This window comes from Zootermopsis nevadensis, unplaced genomic scaffold (assembly GCF_977971745.1).
Source record: "Zootermopsis nevadensis isolate Lab colony 2312 unplaced genomic scaffold, Znev_1.0 Znev_ptg000019l, whole genome shotgun sequence".
Classification (NCBI taxonomy): Eukaryota; Metazoa; Arthropoda; class Insecta; order Blattodea; family Termopsidae; genus Zootermopsis; species Zootermopsis nevadensis.
This window is the reverse complement of record NW_028259151.1, coordinates 6,065,758-6,090,442: the sequence shown is the minus strand read 5'-3', so window position 1 is coordinate 6,090,442 and position 24,685 is coordinate 6,065,758. Positions and strand designations below refer to the sequence as shown.

Sequence of the window (24,685 nt, the reverse complement as noted above, 5' to 3'; positions counted from 1 at the left end):
CTAATCTCTTTCCTGCAGACATTCTTAAGATGCTTTACGATTATATAATCTCTCGCTTACTAAGATGTTCGTATAAAGTTTCACGAAACTAAGTGATTTAGTATTTGTAACGTATGCACTTAAATAGACTAATTGAACGGACGAACATAGACGAGTTGCTTGTTAGGAGGGTTCCGAGGAAGTGCCCCATCGGAACCCCCCAAAAGAATGTAATTTTAACGACTACTGCAAGCAGTTGATGCCTTGTTAATCCATTTGCTCCTGCTCTGAAAGCAATCGACGGACTTGTTCGACTGGAGTCTCCGTCGTCGACCTGCGGAACACGGCTGTCGGGTCAGGCGTTGTTCGTGTCGACGGAAATGACACAGCGAAAATAACGCAATAATTTCTTTTGTTATGGGTTCCAATGAACCCTGTTCTGTTTCCCCTTCCAAGATTATCAATATTGGGCCTATAATAGTAAGTCCATTCGATTTAAGAAACGTGCAGTAAAGATATTTTTCGCCTGTAGATGATATTTTTGCTATTATCATTAGTAGGAATATATTCTAGAGTTTCGCGTTTTGTACATTATCCATCGCCCTAATATCTAAGGAGTTTGTTAAATTTTAACAATTCACTGTCGTCACAAACTTTCGGTTCTAATCTAACAGAGTGCTTATAAGGTTTATTTTTTATATAATTCGGATTATAGTCTATCTGAAGGTTAATCGATAAGACATTTAGTGTGATATACTCGGAAATTAAACCAAGACGGCACAAAGTGTGGATTTAAAAATACGTCTTTTTGATGTTTATGTCTGTTGGTTACAGGTCGAAGCAGAGGCTAGAAAATTAATAGAAAAAGGAACGAATAGACTATACGAAGAGACTTTCATAAAAGTATTAAGACTGCTTTATAGTGTATCTAAAATTCATATTATTAAATCTTAAATTCTTACTTACAATTATGAATAGGCGAATGTCGTAAGATCTGAGATAATAAGCGAGCATACATTCAGATATACAGGCGAATGTGAAGTTAGCTAGTCTGAAAGGCTAGGTGTTCAACACAGACACACGTATATAACTTGTAGGCCTTTCTCCCCTCCCCCAACATAATTCATTTAGATATTTCTCTACTGTCAGTCGCTACAAGCTACATAATACAGTTTCATCGAAGTGGTGCCAGGCCCCAGTGAACACTAGGCCGAATTTAAGATGTTCACGCGTGTACGTAAATGAGCAGAAAGGCTCTTCGAATTAATAGGCTCTGCAAGTCTGTAGTGGCTTTGTAATATGACGGCAAAGGAAGAATTGATGTGCCTGTTGTTAGACGCCACGTGTCATCTGTATTGGGATGACATTCTGAAGTTCGAAAACTTTAGTTCATGATATAATACGCTCTACTTTTCATGCATTTTGAATATGGGTTTGCCTGGTTTGCATCTCGGTCGAGTTTACGGATAGTTTTCCGATTAAGTGATGCCTTTTACCCCAATCATCCTCAAGTAAAATGTCTCTTACTTCCCTCCAAAGTTTATAGTTTAGATGCGTCATGTTTGTGTTTTCAATTCATACATATATTTATTCTTCAAGTCTATACACAAACTATATTAATATTGATGTTAAAAATTAAAATTGATATAAATATTTCGCGCTATTCATCGTTTCCTCGATGTTACAATTTGCGCTATATATTACAACATGTTTCGATGTCTCAGCATCATCTTCAGGTTTTATTTTTAAAACTATTCAATATTTTTTTTTAATGCACGCTTTTCAGTATTTGTAGATTGTAGGTTGTAGTTGTGGATGTTCCTTTTTTCTTCTGATTCTTTTGCATATTATGTGGCGTATTATATTATTTGTTCATTATTTCTGTGAAATTATCAACAATATAATTAACATTATTAATATTATTTATATGTAAATGAGTTTGGATATTGTTATAAAAATTCACTATAAACATAGAAGCACAATAACATACCAGGAGTTTGATGTGTCGTGTGTCCTCGGCTGGTCAGGCCAAAGGTTTTCTCACACTACTGCTCTCCTTTCTAAATTTCCCTCTATTTAGAATATTTATTCTGTCGGATTTCCTACCTGGCTGTTTACAAGGCAGCATCAGAATGTAGCAAACAGGAACGCGTAAAAATTGGTATACTATGTGAACATTTTCTAATTTGGTACATACGACGTGAAATCACTGTAACCTGGTATGCCGCTGTGGGCGCGTGTTTTAACCACATTTGAGACGAGCGGTTTCCTTCCTGTTGGTTAGGGTCATTACTGGACACGCGCGATTTGCTGTGTTAGATCCTTTTGGAGGTTTATTTCTTCAGAGAAGATAAAAATACTGAGGCCGAATGCTTCTCTGATTATACTTATTTGTAAATTACAATTTAGAAGTTGAGTAGACTGCTCTCAGATTGTGGTATTATGAGTAGTGTAGTGGATTTATCAGTATCAAAAGAAAGTCTGTTGACGTGTATACTTAAAAACGATAATGAACCTTCAGGTTTTAAAGGAGACAAGGAATATTTTACAACTTAAGAAGTAAGATACAATATTTTATTTTCCGTCTATACACAAACTTAAAATAATGTTGTTTAAAATTACTTAAAATTATAACATTCTCAGTAGATACTGTATTTTGTTACATTTTATATTGACGACATGTTTCGATGTGTATTACATCATCATCAGGTCTATCAATTTTAAAAACTGTTGCACATCTTGCGTTGCGTATATAGATTTGTTTGATTTTAAGTCTCTTCTTTTAATTTTGGAGGTTGTGCTTGGATGTTTTATATCTGTAAAATTAATTTTCAAATCGTGATTTTGTCGTCAATATAAAATGTAACAAAATACAGTATCTACTGAGAATGTTATAATTTTAAGTAATTTTAAACAACATTATTTTAAGTTTGTGTATAGACGGAAAATAAAATATTGTATCAATAAAACACAAACATGACGCAATTAAGATATAAAGTAAGATCTTTTTAAGAAGGACTTTATTCCATGAAGTTATTTAGAATGTAAGGACTAAGCGATAGATCGTTCAGCTGCTAAAGCTCTGTACAGTCGTACGTACACACACACATGCGCGCTATTGGAATCCCGAAACAGCATTTTTCTTTTGCATAAGTGTAAATCTACATAAATTTACTTTCCAGACAACAGGCTATTAGGAGATCGATAAGAGTCAATTGTTCTCAGTCGCAAAGCTTTCCTGTAATACATAGATGAGAGAGTAAAGGTCGAAACCTGCCAAACCTTGCATTGAATTTCATTTGAATATTTGATATTTACACGAGGTTATACCCATAATTTCTTTCAACAACACTTTTTTTTTGTAATGAGGCCTCTGTTTAAAAAACCACGCATTGGAGGTTCGATTACTTGAAGAAATAACTAGAGATGTCACCACAAACGTAATTTTGTAAAATCACAAAGACGTAGCAAGATTTCTTTGGGTAGTAATATTGCATCGTTCATATCCAGGCTACACCATGTGTAGACATGTTCTAAAGTTTAGAATAGTAAACAGTAATTCTAGCCACGAAATACAACATTAATATAATCAGCAAGTGACCTACTGATTCAACTAATTTGATGTCCAGATAATATGAATCTCTTTTTAATAGAGTAAAAAAAAAATATTTGGATTTATCCAACATTCTGCAAGAACCTAAGTCCAAATTTACAACCTACTTTTATTTTTAAACATTCTTGTGCGTTTGGCATTAAGATTACGACTGAGGAAAACAAAGGTAGCGCCTGTCACTTATTGCCGATCGTTGTGAGCTGAAATTGTTCTTAAAGAGACGTTATCTGGTTGCTACGTTGTGGTCAGGTCTTTTACTGTGTAACACCAGCAATTTGTATGCCAATGGAGTTATCTATTCGGTTTTATGGGGGCCAGAAATAATATGACACGTGGCCTTATGTGGTAGGCGGGTAATGCCTTTGAGCAGCACAAACATTCAACCTTAGTGAACTGTGAAACACTTAAGTTTAACGAAAAGTATTATTATCCTTTCTTCTTTGAAGTTTATGTCACTGTGTAGCGGTACATCGGCAGAGCCCTAAAAATATTTGTAGTTTTGAAAACTACGTAGAACAGATGTCTATATGGAATGGGCCATTCTTGCTGCTTTAAAAAGCAGCTGTCGACATTTTCTATAACAAGCTCTCTTTGTTCGTCTTTAGATGGACAATAATTTTAACAGATGTGCACGTAGAAAAAGTTAAGTACATTTTTATTTTTATAAATACAGTTTACAGTGTGCCCACAAGCCTAACCACCCGTTTGAAACACATCGAATCGAAAGCTGAACTCTGGCAGCCCCTAATATAGCCTACATAGGCCTATGACGGCACTGCGTTGATCAGCTCGTCACGTCCGTGGTCCATCGGTTCACCCACAAAATTCGAAATCTTGAGGGCAGAGCATTCTTTGGCCTCTATAGGAAGCACCACTTCACTGGTAATTTTTTTGGGGTTGAGCCAAGAATTTGGTTCATGCAGTCTCAGTAGCCGAATCGGGAGGCCACGAAAACACGATTAGATTAGGCGAAGCCGTTACCAGTGTAACGTCTGTAATGCTGAGATAAAAATGGAATTAGAATTCAGATTTAAACCCACGTCAGGTAACTTTGACTGTTCAGTTGAGATTTTCTTCCTACAGAGCATTTTGCTCTAAATGTACGCTGTTTCGAATGGGTACCTTGGATTATAGACAAACAGTCTTACAGTCTTACAAAAATAGTGGAATAACTACTGAGGTGTATATACAGTTTTGCAGAATGCACAATTCAGACACCATTCTTCACATGCGTGACTCAATTTGTATGACATGACTTGTGCATTCTGCAAAACTATGGGAATTGCAAGTCTTCAATTGTGACACCCCCCCCCCCCCCCCAGAGCTATCTTCTCTAGGACTCATCGCTTTCCTTCCATGCCGCAGAACAATAAATAGATAGATAGATAAATAGATAGATGGATAGATGGTAGATAGATAGATAGATAGACAGATTCAATTAATTCAATTCAATTAATTTATTTACGTGTTTGCCAACAGCAAGAAGCCAATAACAGGCAAACACTGATAATATATACAATAATAGTGAAATAATAATGGATAATATTACACAAACGGATAGATAAATAGATAGATGGATAGATGGTAGATAGATAAATGGATAGATGGTAGATACATAGATAGATAAATAGATAGATAGTTAGGCAGATAGATAGATAGGCAGATAGATAGATAGATAGATAAATAGATATATGGATAGATGGTAGATAGATAGATAGACAGATAGACAGATAGATAGATAGATAAATAGATAGATGGATAGATGGTAGATAGATAAATGGATAGATGGTAGATACATAGATAGATAAATAGATAGATAGATAGTTAGGCAGATAGATAGATAGGCAGATAGATAGATAGATAGATAGATAGATAGATAGTTAGGCAGATAGATATATAGATAGATAGGCAGATAGATAGATAGATATTTCCTGTAACTCCTGAGTGGAGCATAGGGCCACCTTTCGGAGGTTTCATAGTCTTTAAAGAGTGCAGAACAATGTAATCGATTAAAATATTTGAAGTTAGCGTACGTTGTGTTAAAGTATGTCAGACTTAACAACGGCTTCCATTATGCGAAGTTAATAAACATTAACCAGTGCTGTATGGCAATTTTTTTCTTTTGTTAAGAACTGCTTACTGTTTCAATGCGTCCGTAAAATGAGGACGAACAGAAGACATTGATCCTTTCCTTCCAGACAGCGCAGAATGCTGGAGGTTGATAAGACCATTGAGTACGAGATGAGCGTGGCATGTACCTACAAAGTACATTGTTCGTGTGAGATTTTGGCAAATTTGAAGGGAGGAGTGCCCTTGAGAAACCTAACTGTAGACGAGAGGACAATAAACAAATTCGAAGATGGCTGTCTTCTGGATCGTAGCGCCGTGTACTTGGCAGAAGTTTATCAACGTTTCAGAAGTCCTTGCTGCCTCCGTCGTGATGAGGAAACAACACCTCTCTCAATTAACTATAATTTGATTATTCATCACTTTTGCCATTATAAGCATGCGATGCGTCTAAATTATATAGTGACACTTTAATCCTGCATTAGCAGTACACACATCTCATGCGCTGTGATTACTAATGTCACATAGAAATAATTACATAGCCCATTTGACTTATAAGACATTATTAAATGTTTATACTCACATGCAAATAAAACTATCTGTCTGTGATGACAGAATAATCCTGTTTTATTTTGTTCAAGTATTGGAAATACAAGTTACGAACAATTAAAACTCTTAGTGATAGTAAAGCAGTTTGTCTAATAATATTTTATGTAAAAAAATAAAGAAACAAATAAAATACACCGTATTTAGTAAATAACATGTAGAGATTTACTTGCAAAACTTGTAAACTAATTTTTTTAATTTAGAGGATAATTGTGATTTCAGATTGACATGAACTAGATTTACATTAAAAGTCCAGAGTTTAATTTATTTCAATTATAGTGTAGTTTTAACTATACTACTACTATGGATTAACAGCCCAAAATCGAGCCCTAGTCTCCTCAATAGAGGCTTCTCAACATATATCATTTTTACAGATGTAGGTTTTTTTTAATGGGTTATAGTTTTAACTATAACCCATTAAAATTTTGGTTACTTGGGGTGGGGAAGTTAAATTATTTAAAATGTACATAAACTGTTGCAGAAAAATTCTGTTTCCAAACTCAATTTCAATTTTGCTTTCCACCTCGCAAAATTACACTCTCACTTGTTCCCCCTTCAGTTTTAACATTTCTGTCATTCCATTCATTGCACGACGTTTCGCCTCAGAATTATACTCGCAACTTCTTCTCCTTGTTTATCACACATTTCATTCTTGAAAATTTCTGTTACTTTATCCGCGTTTATAGGCTATGTATCTTTCTCTATGTCCCACCTTTGTAACTCTCCCTTTGCATATAAGCCTGCCCATTTATCCAATTTTCATTACGTTCTTCATGATGTTTAGAATACTATTGATTCTTGACTACCTTTCAATACTTTGTTTTACGTATTCTTTGATGTCATTACACCCCTGGCTTTAGTGCAATTTTGGTCTCTGTTGTCAGCTTGGGTTATTATATCCACCGTATTTTCACAAGCGCGTTTGGAATTCAAGTAGTCAAGCCGCCACACTATTATAGCCTTAGTCATCTCGGTTTATTTTAGTAACTGTCACGTTTTTAATAGAAGTCTATTAATATTCGAGTTTGTTGTTGCCTACCGGTGAGCAGACTATAGAGTGCGCAATTATTAAATCAGCTCATATACCCTTTTTGTTTAAGGATGTTAAAATAACTTAAGGTAACTTGAATATATGATACGATATCAAATTCAGAGTTGAAAGGAGACTGTAAAAGTAAGCTTAATTTATGTCTGAGAGAGCTAGAAAAATAAAAAGAACGCCATAAAAGCGGTTGTAGGCTGCTTAAGTTACAGTCATTTACAGTTTCAAAACAAATATTACAGCCTCCATAGAGCAAATTTATTATTGAGAAGTTCGGCTGATAAAAATATTCACGCCTTTTAAGGAACCGCCGTTAGACCACTTGAATCAAGTTCGCGCCCTTAAAGCTGTTTCTTTAAGATCCATAGAGGAACCCCAGATGGATGTTCGCAGCAATTCTAACGTGCAAATCGATCATCGTATTCAATGTTTGTCACTCATTGGCTCTTCGCTGTTGGCAAACGCTTTCATGAATGAACTGAATTATTATAACTATGAACCGATTGTTTGGTTTGTCCACAAACGGCGAAAAACTTCGGGCTTTCGGCCGTCACCGCTTGTGGACCACGTAAACCGCGAGATAGGCGGCTGCGCTGAGTTGTGATCTTGCGCACGCGCAGTAGTCGGAGCGACCCCGAGAATCACGGCCTTTTGAATGCGGCTGAGTAATGCTTCAGCGTTAAGCTGGCATGCCGGAATAAGCTTAATTTTAGCCAGCAGTGACGGCTTGACTCCTCCAAGAATTCAGATTATGAGGACGACTAATTTGACAGTAAATCCGAGATACAGCTGTCTTAGCTCAAACACAAGGACTTGATACTTGATACGTTTTTCAGTATCCTTCACAGCTATGTTTTTTTCTATCAGGGCCGAAAACTCAAATTATTATTATACTCACATCTACGCCTACTTGTCTGATCACTTTAGGTTTTGCGGCTAGATTCGAAACCCTCTTCTAATCTCGCACCTCTCCAATGCATTAGTCGAGAATATCACCCTCACCGCTGTGTTCCCAGACTCCTTCGAAAATCGTTCCTTCTTTCGAGTGACAGATGAAGGCTTACATCCGTAAATACAGGTAGAATTATGATGCTGCATCTTTTAATTTCGACATAATTGATTTCTAAACTAATGACCGAAAGTCTGGACTTATTTTTAGCAGATATTGTAGATGCGTTATATTGTGATTTATAAGTTATTAAAAATATTAAAAATATATTAAAATTGGCCGTCAATCACAATATAAGATAATTAAAAGTTCCTTATCGAGTACTCGATTTACATGTGGAACATTTACGACATGTTTCTGCTATATATAGCCGTCATCAGGTGTTATATTATAAACTTTTTACTGAAAAAAAAAACGATAAGAAAAATGAGAACTGAAAATCATCATTAAATATCAGTAAAAATCAGTAATTCAGTTAAAAAGTTTATAATATAACACCTGATGACGGCTATATATAGCCGAAACATGTCGTAAATATTCCACATGTAAATCGAGTACTCGATAAGGAACTTTTAATTATCTTATATTGTGATTGACGGCCAATTTTAATATATTTTTAATATTTTTAATACTTATTTTTAGCAACGAATCTGCATTTTTGATTAATTTAAATTTGTTATTCTTTTCCAAATAGGCTTATTTGAGATTTATTACATTTTCAAATAATTTATTAGTTGAATTCGGTGGGGGAAAACACACAAGCCGATGGTTTTTATCACTGGCTGGCCTCCATACTAGCCTGCGTATTTTTCTATGTTCTTACGTATCTTCGTCCAATACCATTGCACCGAACTAACTTCAAACAATTAAAGACGTACCACCGAAGGCAGGGTAAATCCGTAAGCTTCCTCAAACCTGGGTCTGAGTGAAAATTAGTAGTCGGCTTGAAGCTATCGAAAAAAAAGCCTTAGGTACACATGATAGGTGCATCGGATGTTTACTTCAGGAAGGGTAGAAACTGCGATTTGCTGTCAGGAATTTACCCCATACGTTCTCTATTATTATAAATCAATGCCTACTTATTTCTGTCTTCAAAATTTTATCCGGCACTAGAATTGCCGTTTTGTCCTTATCCATAACCCCCCCCCCCCCAGTTTAAGTAACTTGTTCCATAAAGAAATTCTTTATTTGAATACATGTACAACAGATAACTTATCTTCTGAAACTTTGCTTGCGTCAAAATTGTTTCATAAAAGGACACACCTAATAAGGAAGTCAAGGATTATACATTCTTCAGGATCATAGCGACCATAAATTGGATTAAATTAGCCTCTCTATACTGTCGCACCGACTTCAGCAGATGTTTTAAAACTACTGTGTTCGCCATATGGTCCTAGCGCACAGGGAAATGTGAGAAGTTTATTGCCAATTATTTCGTCAAGACTCAAATTCTTCAGATTCCACATGCAAAGGTTTTCGTGCGTTTCTAGATCCTGTCTGACTAAGACGACTGTAGCACGATCTCTGTTGTCGAGTTTGCCAGATCCTCGATTACGTTTTGTTTAAATGGATAGCAAACAGAAGAGGATTCCGTACCTTATAAATTAACATGCGTGTAGGCATAGTCTACCTTCTACTTCTTTGGAATTGAGGAGCGAATTTGGCATACCACACGGCTCCATAAAGTTAATCTTATGCCTCGTATTTGTAAAATGTAGGCCTACGTACATTTATTTTTATTGTTGGTTGAACTGAACTTCAATTTAAGTTGGCATTCGGGGATAGTGTCGTTATTGTTTCTGAGGTCACCTCTCCTTTCGTAACTGAGCACAATGCGTATAATCCATTATTTTTTCATATTACTTTAGATCTCAGTCAGTGTTCACTAACGTTTGTCTGTTTGCCTATGCAACGCAAAATTTAATTTTCAGTTACTGTGCATTTTGTGAAGACAGTTTGTTGGCGACGATTAGATTTCCTAAAGAACACAAATCAAATAAGTTTTGCAATAGGGATACTTTGATTTCCTTTGAGGTAAAAACTGGATTTTAAACATTATTTAGATAATTTTGGTGTTTCAGATAATTATGATATTTGAATTCAAATTTAAAATCCTTAGGATATTAATTTAGAAACTTTCAGAACGTTGTCTTAAAGAATTAATCTCAATGAGAGCCGAGTTTCGATTCTTGACGTAGACATCCTGAGTGGTCTTATAACGATGTACTCTGTTCTACAATGCGAATGCTGTAATGGTGTACCTATATAAAACACGTTTAATGAAATTCATTACTTTTTTTAAATACAAATTCATGTTCTTTTATGTCTAATTTTAATACTGTACGTTCTATAATTTACCTGGAAAGATACTGGTTTAATAGAAACCTAAGTTTCTCCCAATGCTTAAACTGAAGGAGTACACTCAAATAGACGTAGATATATTTCATTCGAAAGAGTTTCTAACTTTCGAAGCGGAGATGAAAATAGCTGTTAGGTAAATCGTGAAATTGATAACAGCCTAACTTATAATTACGAAAAATTAGAGGCGATTAAATTATGCTTTTTAGATAAAGGATAATATCACTTGGAAGAACGTTAAATTGTATTTTAAAACATCAGGTTCAGAATTTATGGCCCAGGTTCGTCTGTCTCAGTTTACAGACCAGTGGCAGGCTCTTGTGAACGCGTTAACGGATGTTCAAATTCCAAAAAAAAAGTTTGAAATATCTTGCCTATATGAGCGACTATCAGCTTATCAGTGAGGACTCTATTCCTTGGAGTCACGTTTTAAAATCTGCGTTGTTGATACCGATATCAGCATTCTGTCTTTAACGAAGCTAAAAAAAAGTCAATACAGCCTGCTCAATCCCTGTCAACACCTGCAGGTGCCGAGCGGCGGATATGCGCGCCGGTGGCCTCTGCGAGCCAAAGACTGCGGTTCCAAGAAGCTCGCAGCTTCTGATTGTGCCCGTCGTACATCACTGCTTTGCTTCTCTGAAACTCTTCCTAGCATGGTGGTCTGCTACTGGAATTACAAGGCACTGATTGGCCCAAACACAAGTATTGCTTTATTTTCCGAGGCATGTAATCAGTCAATGTCTTCAAAGCGTTCAAATTCTGGCTATCGGTGTGCAAAAATTTGGTAACTTTTAAGCTGTTCGCGTTTACTTACTAACGTGACGTGTGTTAGGTTTTTCATTCAACGTTAAGTCGTACAGAACGATGTGGTGCGAGGTTACCAGACCCACTGCTTTTTATGGAGCTAGTTGTCGACTAAGGATTTTGCAAACTTATTTACACACGGTTACTCAGCTCAGGTAACCTACAAGAAAATACCACAAACATAGGCCCATTATTTTCGAACTAACTGAATCCATTTTACAGTGAGTTCTCATGAAAGATTATAATTATTCACGCGATCAGGATATTACAAGATTTTATGTAACCCGTAGGATCGGTCATGACATATCTCAGCGGTAAATCACCGGCTTGTTACCTTGGAGGGAAAGGGTTCGATTCCGAGGCAATCCATGCGTGATTAAAAAAAACCTCTTTTAAATTATTGTCAATTAAGAATACAGTGATAAAGTTGTATGCAAGCTTTATTTTTTTTTTTTAAAAAAAGGGAAGGGAGTGCAATGTTGAACAATTTTCTCCTTAACACCTCTGAATAATATCGTTTACCTTGCAAAGATTCGCGCTGTTCTCCGAAATAATTAAATCTTGTTAGTCTCTGACAGCCACGCCACGGTGGTCTAGCGGTTAGAATGCTAGCCTTGTAATCCTGGGGTCTCGGGTTCGATTCCCGGCGGTGCCCGAATTTATAACTTGTGTTGGGCAAGGCCGTGGTCTAGGCAACACGGAGTTTTCCTCCGGGGGCTTCCCCGGTTTCTCCGTGGCATCCCAACAATTACTCCATTCACACACAGAAGAAGGCAATGGCAAACCACTTCTGGATCATCTGCCAAGAACGTATATGAACAGGTCCCAGTCCGAGAAAAGGATGGAAGGATCCTGTTCATATGGACCTGTCGTCAGACAGAACACTAAATAATAATAAAAATAGTCTCTGACACACACATTGAGTTTATGTATACTTTTTAGAGTACGTTCTACTTTAATGAACACACCTGTACAAGTGTTGCATGACTGGATGGGCCAAAGACCTGCTACGTCACCCACAAGCCAAGAGATGAAAAGGACAAATTTTGGCTTGGAGACCTCTCCTTCCCTCGAAACAGACGTGGCACTATTAGTCTTCCCTTATCTCAAGAGGTGAAATAATAGAAGGTTATTAACCCCCGCTACCTGGGCTCATTGTCTTCTTAACTGGCGCTCACTGATGTTCGTATATTTTATATTTCTCCCTTCTTTTTGTAAGAGGAAGAGATATATAAATGTATATAAAGAAAAGAAAAAATGCTATACATCGCATCGTACTGGTGCGTCTCCTTGTTTGAACGTCGGCAGCTAAAGAAACCCTTCTCGAAAAATATATTGAGGAGTCACTCTGTTAGTAACGGACTCTCGTGTTCCTCCAGGGGATTTATTGTTGTCGGAAAGGCAATCTCCACGGAGATGATGAGACACACGCTAAGCAGTTTTAGTACGGTGCGTTACTTAAAAGTAATGATGGGTCGAATATACTTTCTCTTCGCGCTCGGATTTAAAACGTTTCCTACGGGACACAGGCCTTGCGTTACAGAGATCGTAGTACAATAGACGAACAAAGAAAAAGTTGAAGAAATATCGGCCTGAAGATGGCTGTCGTCTGTGTTGTTACGCCATGTAGGCTTGTAGAAGCTTACCGACGTTTCAGAGGCGATTAACAACCCAGAAAATAGAAATCTTCATACTTTTTTCTGTGAGAAATTAAAAAATGTTTCTCCTCAATATAAACTGTGAATATCCGTTCAAATGTTCAGAAGTTGTTAATGGTTACAGACAAATGGACGGGTAGATGGAGTTACTGTAGTAAGTACGCAGCAGACGTCCTTAAGCGTCTAGACGCCAATGTACAAAGTCAAATATCGTGGAACCTGAACTGAATATGGTTAGCTGCGTTGCACAAGAGACTTTCAAATAGAATTTTGAATGCTTTTATCATATAACGCATTCATGATACACGTTAAACGCCCTTGATTTAATTATCATAACATTTTTTCTTTCTTATGATGCAGTTTTCTGAGGCCTCGTGTTAATTCTTTGGTCCAAATATTTTCCTCAGTAGCCATATATTGTTCTCAGCCACCTATATATCCCTCCCATACATAACCACATACGGACAGGCAAAACTAGGACTACAGTTTCGTATTAATCTGCATGTTCTTAACTACTAGACGGAAAATAAATATTCTAAAAATAATTTATTCGGTTGTTGGATCGTTGAAAAATATTATTGTGCTCTTTTGCATGCGTCGGCAAACGTCTGAACTACACCACGTTTTAGAAAGTATTTATTGGCGATGTATAAAAGCTATAATTAATCTATCCTGAATTCTAGTGACGATACATAAATATATAACGCACAGACAAATAATTCTTTCTGCGTTAACTTTCAGACAAACATCTTTACTAGTGTCTAATGTGGTTTATATGTTTATCTTCGTGATATTAAATCTTCATGGTAATAATTTTTCGATTGATATCTGCTATAGAAAATGAAATATATTTATCTATACGTTTCACATTGTAATAGACTAATCCCAGTGAAGTAAGACATTACAACGATTAAACATTATTCACTTGATTACAATAGCAATTCATACAATGCAATTAACGTTGCAACACTAGAGTGTTTTATTTTTTATGTTTGTAATTTAAAACGTTTCTCACATGAGAAGCAGATGTCATGTTTACATTGTACTTACTATACAATTATGTACGTATTTCCTGGCTCTTGTAATTTGCATAACGAAGCCAATCTTCATGCTGTTTGGGGTTAACGTAGAGGGCTCACAGGTTCTGACACAGTCATTATGTTGATTTTATCTTGTACGCCTCACAAGCCAAACACTCTGTCCGAGTTGCTGCTATATGGTGAGTTGTATAAAAAAGAGCTCTGACATGAATTTCAGTGTCTTTTGTGTTGTACTGTTACCAGATAATTTAACATTGTTTCTGTACGTGCATGTACCTTTAAGACAGCTCTTTGTTAATCGGTCTGTATCAAAGTGTATTTCAGACATGCCATTAGTAGGTACCGAGGTTTATAATAAGAAACTTTTTATAGTAATATTTTTATATTGTGGAAAATAAAATAGGCAAGAATGAAATGTAAAACGAAAATTTTATAATTTATCGTATTTTATTTTATTTACAAAAATCTGTAACTGATATATTTTGTTTAATATATAGAAGAAAAAAGAAACACTATATTAGTTGGAAAATATGAAGGGAAGACACTACTTGGAAAACTAGAAATATGTGGGAGGAAAAAGTTGGATTTCAAACAGGATTGGATTCATATCGATTGGGACAGGGATTAATGGTAGTTCCTTGTAAATATGGTAATAAAGATTCGTGTTCCATGAAAGGGTGATGTTGATGAAAAACTCTCGCTCTGTGGCTGAAATGTGAACAAACCAAATCTTGTGCTAAAGTTTCGAGAACCATCCTCAGGGTTGCTGGGTAACCAATCCGTTCTTTTGTTGCGCGCTAGTTGATGGGAGCTGATGGGTGATATTATTGACCAGCTGAAGAACTATTAGCTTATCAGAATGGCTCTGCTATATGGAGTTAGTTTACTGCATGGTACACTAGACATACTAGTAGTTTGTTCACATGATATTCTGCATGATTGTCGCAGAGTTACCGTTTTATTTGAGGCTACACTTAAAATGGCAGGAAAGGCGAAGAAGGGCCTCACGTCGTTCCTTTTTCCTGATTTCCCATAAATACGGAGGAAACTCACGAGAAACCCGTTTGTGCCTTCTCGGGTTAACCAAACTCATCTGTCACAGTTAGAAATAAAAATATACAAGTTCTAAAAACTTTGTTGTGTTCAGAGTCGAGCGTGAAGCGAAATTGTAAAATGGCTACTTGGTTGTTGTCAATTAAAATGCAATGATGAACAAACTGAATGAAAATGAGTTAATACAGGCATACCATCCGTTGAATAAATCCCCAATATTGATTTATACGTGAGATTTCAAGTTCTCACAACGACGAGTGTGAAGATCACTGTATTCCGTTATGTTTCTTCATATCGTAGTCTGACGATGGAGGCAGTGCGCTCCTCTGAAATGTCATCCAGCACATATCAGACTACACTAATCAACATTCCAGAATTATTCAGATATGCACATTCATTGAATGATAATATTAAAATAGATTTAAAGGAACAAGATGAGTTTGTGGTCTCGATGTAGTTGAAGGTAGGGTTCAGTGGCGGTATCTTGTGAGTGTGATAATGAATGAAGTTCTCTGTCTTCCTTTCTTCACACTGGTTCCATTACTACAGTCGATACATACTCGTATATCATCTTTTACATGTGTGCCACATACTCTGCTCACGTCACCCTCCATTCTTACATCACACATTTAGTAACACTTTAGTTATTTTTACGTTGAGAGGTTGTCAGCACCACGCACCATTATAAGACTGGGGAGAAGCTAATTATCGGGTGTCGGGTGACCTATTTTCATACATTCGTGGATTAAAATGTAGACAGTATGATTAACAGAAACTTTCGACAAGGTTGAATTGAATCAGCAGTCACAGTGATGGTTGGGGCGGATGCTAACGCCTACGTTTTGACCGGAAGAACGTAATGAAATCGAGGAAAAGAACAGCCCTTGCAAATTAATTGCAGCAGACAGTCGATAGCTCATCTGCAGGATTAGTAGGACCTACGCCGTGGACAGACGTCTTTGTTTCTGGTGCAATAACTAAAGCGGGTTCTTGTTTTGTGTGACGGCGATGGCTTCTGGTAAAGCACTCCGTCCGTAGCTGGTCGCAAGCCCCTTAATCGCGACATGTGGAGCAACAACACTTTGTGAAAATGTTTACACAAGAATATGCATTCAGGTTTCATCTGTGTATGAGATAATATAAATGGCAAAGTCACGAAATCGCTTTTGTTTCGCGTATTGACTTTCTGGTGTTATTGTAATTCGCGTCCATTCACTATAAACAAATCTCTTTTTGATTCGTTCCTGTGCTAATGAAAACGGATATCTGTTTAGAGTAACAAAGAGACGAAATGTTTATGCATCGCGAATGGTTGCAATGGAGAAGACCGAGCTGTTGGCTGGAATCCGAGGGGGGAGCCTGGAATCCTGTGAATTTCGTGAAAATTGTTTGTTTTATCCATGGCGGTCCAAAAATTTCAGAGTAGCTGACGAAATTTTCACTCTTCTACAGAGCTTACCAAGAGATGCGCAGTGATAACTCTAAACGGGTGCAGCTCGATTGTTTTCAAAATTTTCCCAGAATCCCAAGTGTGTCCCCAATTTCAAAACTAAAATAAAAGTTGCAATGGGTGTGAATGATGATTTGTCGTTGTAATATTAATTTGTTTTAAACATATTAATTAAATATACTAAGTGAGATCTGAGGTATGAATATGTCTCTTTGGTTTTTAACGCTGTGTAGTCTGGTCAGGGCGATGTAGCCCTGATGATGTAGGCAGAAGGGACTTCTGAAATGTTGTTAAAAGCTTACCAGACGACACGACGCTGCAACCCAGCAGACAGCCATCATCACAGAATTTAATCGGTTGCCTCAGCTTCTAGTTTATCGTTATAAAACTAATTTAATATCGGAAAAATTAGTAGACACTGCCATAAACATATATTTCCATTATTATAGTTATTTAACTTTTATTTGGTGTAGTAAAAACTTAGATCCAATCAGAACAGAGTTTGCATTATGACAGGCTTAGAAAAAGTGAATGTTTATTACAGTATTCAGAACAGTCTCAACTGTACCCTGTCCTGAGACAGTTGAATCAAATTCAAATTCTGACAAATTTTTTCTTTAAAATCCGTTTACATATGATCTTCCTATCTACGACTTGATTTCCTTAATTCAGTCTTTCCAACTAAGTTTTGTATGCACTTTTTACCCTTGAAATGCGTGCTACATGCTCCGCGAGCAAATTTGCGAGCATTTCCACAGTTATAATCAGAGCCTTTTTAGATTTACTGTTCAATCCACACGAATTTGTAGGACTGCTTGGAAATATTCCACACAGATTACCCAGAATCCTTTCAATAGTATTATAATCTAATTTAATAAGCTATTTCATTCACATTTTTGTACCAATAATATTTCTCAGGATCTAAGTGCTTAAGAATATATTGATTGTTAAAAAGTGAATTCAGAATAAATTTAATTTTCTGCTAGAAACCTAAGAGTGGTATAAAATAATAAAAAGAAATTGTAGAGATATGGCCTGATCTTTATAAAACAGGATGACAAGCGCACTGAATGCTGATGTGAAGATAACTGAAGTCGCCGCTCTTAAAACGGATTCTTATTCAACTAGATTCCTTTCTAAATTTAAAGTATGGTTATACCTAGGCCTGTTTCTTTGTCTCCTCTCTTAGTATGTAAGCGTAGATATAACAACAGCAAAAATTACTTCACGTAATCGTTCAAATGTCTGGAATATATCACTGTCTTCTGTTAATATGGTCACAGAGAGTCTATTCCAGTCGCCATGACAATTATCATAATCACCTCACATCAATAATGACAATCGAAGACGGCCATCTAGTGGCGGTTGTTCTGTCTAGTGCTAACAGGTTCGTGATAAATATCGTCTATGGAAACGGTTACGCAAGGCACAGGAATGTTTCCGCCACAGAACTCTCGAGACTGTGCACTGGAAGGAAGACAAAAGTTTGAAAATGTTTTGAGTGTAGAAGCTATCTGGATGCGACAGGGGCGGCGTGCTCAAGATAGGAGCCAATGGTGGGCTGTTGTGAGTACGGAAATACCTTCCGGTTTTATAAACCCGGGGAAGTTCTTTACCAGTTACGCGGCATTTAGGTTCCCAAGGACTCTGCTCCGTCGAATTAGGCACTTGCTTATTTCGTAGGCAGAAATGACGTCGTTCACCTGAACAGCCGATGATTCATTCTATCCATTCTGTCTGTTTACGTGTCCACTTTGAAGAAATACTTCTAGACCTCACTAATCGTAAGCAACTTTTCCAGTTACGTGTTTCAAACATAAAAAAACACGTTACGACATAAGTCCTGAAAATATTTACGTTCTGCTTAAAACAAGGTGTAATATCTGTGTGCATTCATAAAACAATTGTAATATAACTAAGTCCTTGGAAGAGAGCCCTTTTTGAGAAGCTAACTGTCGCTCACGTAGTCAAGAAAGTCAGTGGCTTTATCGGAATCCGATGGTTTATTGCTTGTTACAGAATTTCTCCTGTGTCAGACGAATCCAATGCTAAAACATTTCTTTAAAATTAATTTCGGTTTTAACTTTCCATCAAAGTCTAGGTTTCCCAAGTTATCACTTTCCTATGTGCCGTGTCTGAGGCAATGTGTAACATTTCGTTACTTGTAAAGTTCAGAAAATAAGGTAGTACAAGCCTATATAATCTGTGCCTTACTACAAACTATTAGGAACGAATATTATATGATAAAATTTTACATATTTTCCAGTGATATATTGGACAGAATTTCAGGTAGAGTTATCTACAATGAAATGCACTAGTTTCCTCATGTGTTGCTGTTGTATGCAAAATAATTTATTTAATTCGAGTATCGCGACAGCCCATAAATATTTGTATTATTTTGTAACATTTTAATATTTATACGTTTATTTTAAAATTAATTCAAGATCTAACTTGTAGATTCCAAAAGCTCTTACGTCCAGCAAATCTAAATTTTTGTCCAGAGAGTGTATTTCTGGGTTTCGTATGATTCTCAGCATAAAAACCTATCATTTTCTAAAATAGCATTAACCAGTTATTTGTAATGGAGTCGCGTCCTGTTTTGTTTCGTTTAAAGTAAGATTTTAATTCTGGAAAATTATTATATGAACATCGTTTTTTAAAAGATTAATACAGTTACATAATTTATTCTTAGTTTGTTTAGATGAACACGAAATATAATGTTGATTTTAATTTACTTCGGTAAATATTAACTAAAATATGAATTAATTAAAATTAATCATTATGATGAAAGATGAAGCCTTGCGAAATTCAATAAAATATTTTTCCTCCATTTTGAGGCAACTCGCTTTTCATACCACTTTGTTCATTTAATCCGCTTATTCACAATTCTTCCATTTTCATTATTAGGACTATACAGGATTGTCAAAATTTGGTGAAGCAGAAAATTTCAATTACAAAATGATTTTGTCGGTAAGCCGCGCACAGTGTTTTCCTCTTTCCACATTTGTTGATTTATATTTTAATGGAATTGGACCAGAGACGTTCTCTCAAAGCAATAATGGAGTTGAAAGCTTTTGAAGTCATGGAACTCTCTTTCGTAGCCCAATCAAATGCAGATGGGTACAACTTTGGTCAGAATTAGGAGCATATGGCTCTAATGTTGTGGTTGTTGGTCTGCGGCAGCCATATTGGCATTGTTGACGAAGGGAGGTTAAAATGTAGCAGGGGGGCCTTTTCGTTCAGTGGCACACACTTCGCGAATGTTGGGAACCCGATGACCATATTATTGATATCTCAGTTTTAAAGATGGCAAGGACACACGGAGCTGGGAAGAAGGATTAAAAAGTGAGCTTAAATACGTGAGTAGATAAAGTTAGTGGTTTTGACAGTTTATGTACAAATACGCAGCCATTGATAACGCCTCTATGGTTATTATTATTATTCAGTGTTCTGTCTGACGTCAGGTCCATATGAACAGATCCTTCCATCCTTTTCTCGGACTGGGACCTGTTCATTTACGTTCTTGGCAGATGATCCAGAAGTGGTTTGCCATTGCCTTCTTCTGTGTGTGAATGGGATGCCACGGAGAAACCGGGGAAGCCCCCGGAGGAAAACTCCGTGTTGCCTAGACCACGGCCTTGCCCAACACAAGTTATAAATTCGGACACCACCGGGAATCGAACCCGAGACCCCAGGATTGCAAAGTCAGCGTTTTAACCGCTAGACCACCGTGGCTGCCTCTATGGTACCGAAACACAATTTGGAGAATAAATAAATAACCTAAAATAATTTGTTTATTTAAGTTTTGTGCACTTCTGCGAACGTGAAAGAATACAAGTAGGTTTAGTTTAATGGGTGTGAAGTTAAAAGATTAAATACTAAACCATTTGCGAATGTCTGTTTGTTGCTAGAGTGAACAAACCTAACCTTCACAGCTTCTGTGATCTATCATGACGTTGCGCGCCCCAGCCGGTCAATTTCCGAATGAGAGACGCAAGGTGCGTCATTACGCAACCGCGGTTTTTCATAGTTTCCTGTCGTCCCCACAGTTGTCTTTATATGCGGTTGAACATTTTCATAAGAATTCTTTGTAATGTTAATAACTTCTTGTCTTCTGCCTTTATGTCTAATGTACAGGATACGTACGTAAAAGTAGTTGTTAAAAGTTTTGTACTTAAGAATTACCAACAAAGAGGAAAGTTAAAAAAGTAACGATCTTCATGTACAACGAACGTATTTTCTATTCATGATTACGCTCTTTTCCAAGTTTCGATGCCCATGGACATAAAGCCATACACGCTGTCATTTCTTTGAGGTCGGTAATGGTTTCTTCATTAACAATGCTTAAAATGTAATGTTTATTATTTATTTGGTAATTTGAAGTTTTAAACTTCGTCAAATGTACGCTTTGAAATGCCGTTAAGCGATTAACAGGCTTATCTTTAAAATATTAAAACTTCAAGTAACTTGGAGGAGCTGAGGTCAGTCAGTGTAATACCTCACAACAGGGGTTCGATCTCTGAGAGAGGCAAAAGATTTTTTCTTCCATTTTCTGAGTCCAGACCGGATCTGGGGCCCAGCTACCCTTCCATCGAATGGGAACGGGGGGCCCTTTCCCTTAGGGTGGTAAATTCCTTCCTGGGGGGGGGGGGTGTCACTAATCATTAACCCCCATCTAGTGCCGAGATGAATAACACTTCTTAGCTACACCCATGCTTTCCATAAGCGTTCCCATGACGTGTAGCTGGAAAGTTTGTCTGTAAGTGATCTATTTGAGACACTAACATAGAGGCACATGAAGGTACACTACAAACCAAGTAAATCGATACGAAACACAAAGACTCTCATAGATTGTTGTAAGTTTTCTTAAAACGTATGAGTGTATGAGGTTTCTAAACTTGATTACTGTAGGAAATTTGAGTTTATGTGAGCTATTCGGAAGGTAATGGAAAAGTAAGCTTCTTACAAAATTAGTCAAAAATATTCACAAAATAAGGAAATTTTATAGATGTGAACCAGTTTTTTTTTCCTGAAACTTCACAATTATCACTTTAGAATTGACCGTCTTTGAAGCGTTGGTTTGTTTTATAAGTCGAGGATATGGAGACGGTGTGCAGAAATATAGGAAATGTCTTTCTTAGGTGTTATAGAAACCTCTAAAAATTTTCGAGAGACTTTCAAAAGTGTCTTCAGCCTTTGAAGTATTTCCTGCAATGTCTTTCTTCGCTGAACGTTCGGCACTGAAAATTCTGTGGTACTTTTCCACAATCAACTTTTATGTTGGATGGAGTCTGAAGGTAAGGAAGACAATGCAGACAGCACAAGAGTCGCTTGTGAGAGGTCGTCTCCACGGAGACGAAAATAGTGGGTGAGGACGTCATTCATTGGGCACGTGATTGACTGGCTTCTGACTTCTCACCTGACTCAGATAAAATCTCAAGTAGCCGGGACTCTTATATTTCGAAACCTCTGTTACAACCCAATAACTGAGCAACAACAAACAAGTGAAGGATAGTTTGCTTTGTAAAGACTTGTTTCCTTATGCTTCTAGCCCAGCAATTCTGAACCTGGAATATATTTACCTCAATGAGCTATTTATCATTCAATGCGAAACACGACTAAATTATTATAAAAGACCTGTTAATTAATTTAAAATTTAATTTGGAAATTTTTAAAATTAAAAAAGTTGTTTTATGTGTAAATTTCCACATGTGTAATACATGATTCTACTTAGTGTGAGTTGCAAATTAAGTCTGCTTTTACAAATTGGTAGTTTCACTCTGAGATCATGAGACATGTAGAGTTGAAAATGTTTACAAACGCTGGACTATCACACTGAAATATCTCGTATGAATTGTTTACGTCGAATGTAACTTTTCAAAAAGCTCTAAAGTAGTTTTAGTAATTGTGGTGGTGATAATAATACAATAATTCATGTCGAAGACAGTTATTAATTCTATAGCTTCGTACCATCACTGCGTCGGTAATAATTACACATAGAGAGAATAAGTTCGCGGAACTTAGGAACTCACAAAAATCGTTTGTATGACGTCAGATAATTCAGAGAGTTAAAGTTAAACTTCAAACAGTTAATTGCCAAATGAATTAGGTGAAGAACAGAAAAGAGGGGGGGAATCAACGGAGATTAATTAAAGAAAAATATGAGAACAAAAGTGGCTTAATTTAACGCTTAAGGCTTTGCACAGCTCACATCATAAGTGTTAATAATGCCGCTGTCTGGTGTTCTAAAATAGTCGTCAAGACTATTGGTTTACAGTTTAAAAATTTGCTAATGCGCCTAGGATATTACCCCTTGTTTAAGTACATAATTTATCAGCATATTTCTCCTTATATGTTTCCGACTAATGTTGAGAGTTTATAATCCACGGAGTGAAAGATTTCGTCTGGGGGAGAGCGACTCTACTCGTGAGATTTTCTAGTCAACCTCTTCTTTCAAAAACGTTTTATTTGTATATGACGAAAAATAACATGACTGCCACCGGGGGTTGCTTCTCCATTTCTGCTCTTACCCCGCCGTCAACAAACCAACGACAGATCATCGTATATATTATGAAGAATGTTAAGTGTTCGTTCTCGAATTTAAAAGATCATGTTCTGGCTCTTAAAATAGTTAAGGCAGAACTTAAAACAATGACAAGATTAACAAGAGAGTGTTTCTGTCAGCTGATTATGTATCATTCCTAGCGACTGTTTTCACAAGCAATGCAGCTTCATTTGCGAAACTGATGTTTGGCTCCATCTGTGTCCATCCTAATTAACAATAAGAGAAACTACTTTATATTATTCTAAATTTTAAAATTTCTATATTACGTTGGTTTACCAACGTTCATGCCTTTCAGGAACATAAGTGGTGTAGAGTTTGGTAAGAGGAATGAAATAGTCTCGTAAATGATCTTTTCACCAGGATGCTCAGATCATTGGAGACTGGATTTTGCTGACCCATGACAGAGACCGGTGGAGGGCTTTTGTTAATTCGGTAATAAACCTTCGGGTTCCCTAAGCCATCTAGTTAGTTAGTTAGTTCAGTTCATTAGTGATGATATGAACACTTCATGTAACTCGCGTTGACAAAATGATAAATGCGTATAAAGTTTGTTCGAATAACCTAGGCGTACAGGAACAAGAATTTGGTATTAGCGTCGTTAAACCTTTGATCTCGGCTATCACAGCGTTATTTGTAAGTCTACTGAATGCGTGTATTGTAAAACGGTTTCTTTCTAAAATAACACGAGGTATACACAAAAGAATGATGCTGTTTCAAAAGTAAAAAAAATAAATATATTTCTGACCTCACACGAGCACAACATACACCGTCAGCGGCGCGAACTCACCTAGTTCCTCATGCGTTAATTACAATCCTACAATGTGTGCACCCTGGGTCACACGACACACATCCACACGGTAATCAAACTCATCCCAGACGTGGTGTAGCATGTCCGCTGTAATGGCTTGCAGTGCATGCGTTATCCCATCACGAAGTTTATGGATGGACGTGGACGATGGTGGTACATAAACGCTGTCTTTAACGAACCCCCAAAGAAAGAAATGGCACGGTGTAAGATCAGGCGAACGGGGTGGCCAAGGGAGAAGGTTGTTGTCTCCATTTGCAGCAGCACGTCCGATCCAGCGCTGTGGAAAAACACGATTGAGATGCACTCGTACATTCCTGTGGAAATGGGGGGGGGGGGGGAGCTCCGTCCAGTTGTAGAATGTAATCGTCATAATTGGTATTCAGTTGGGGTAACAACCAGCTTATTAACTTTTAGTGTTAATACATCCAACTTATTGAAACTCTGGTAGTGTATAGAGTTTTAATCGACTTTCACAAAATTGGATTTTATTTCACGGCTGACTGTATCCTATGGAGATTCAGAAACACGGAATATTACTCACTTCTATCCCCACAACAGTAAATGTGCTCATTCTGTCTAGAATTTGTCTTTCCCTGCGTAAAAAAGAAATTTATTGTTTTGAGCAATAATTAAGATGGCGGTTGTTTTTAAACACTCTGAATACGTAGTATAGGTTTTAAAACTGGTCTTTTG

The 24,685-nt window shown here is 36.8% G+C and overlaps 1 protein-coding gene across 2 annotated transcripts in view; it reads left to right on the top strand.

Moving 5' to 3' along the window:
* The window catches only part of LOC110835650 (segmentation polarity homeobox protein engrailed), a 111,141-nt gene that overhangs the window by 36,683 nt on the left and 49,773 nt on the right, over positions 1 to 24,685 (top strand). The gene's annotated exons all lie outside the window — the stretch shown is intronic.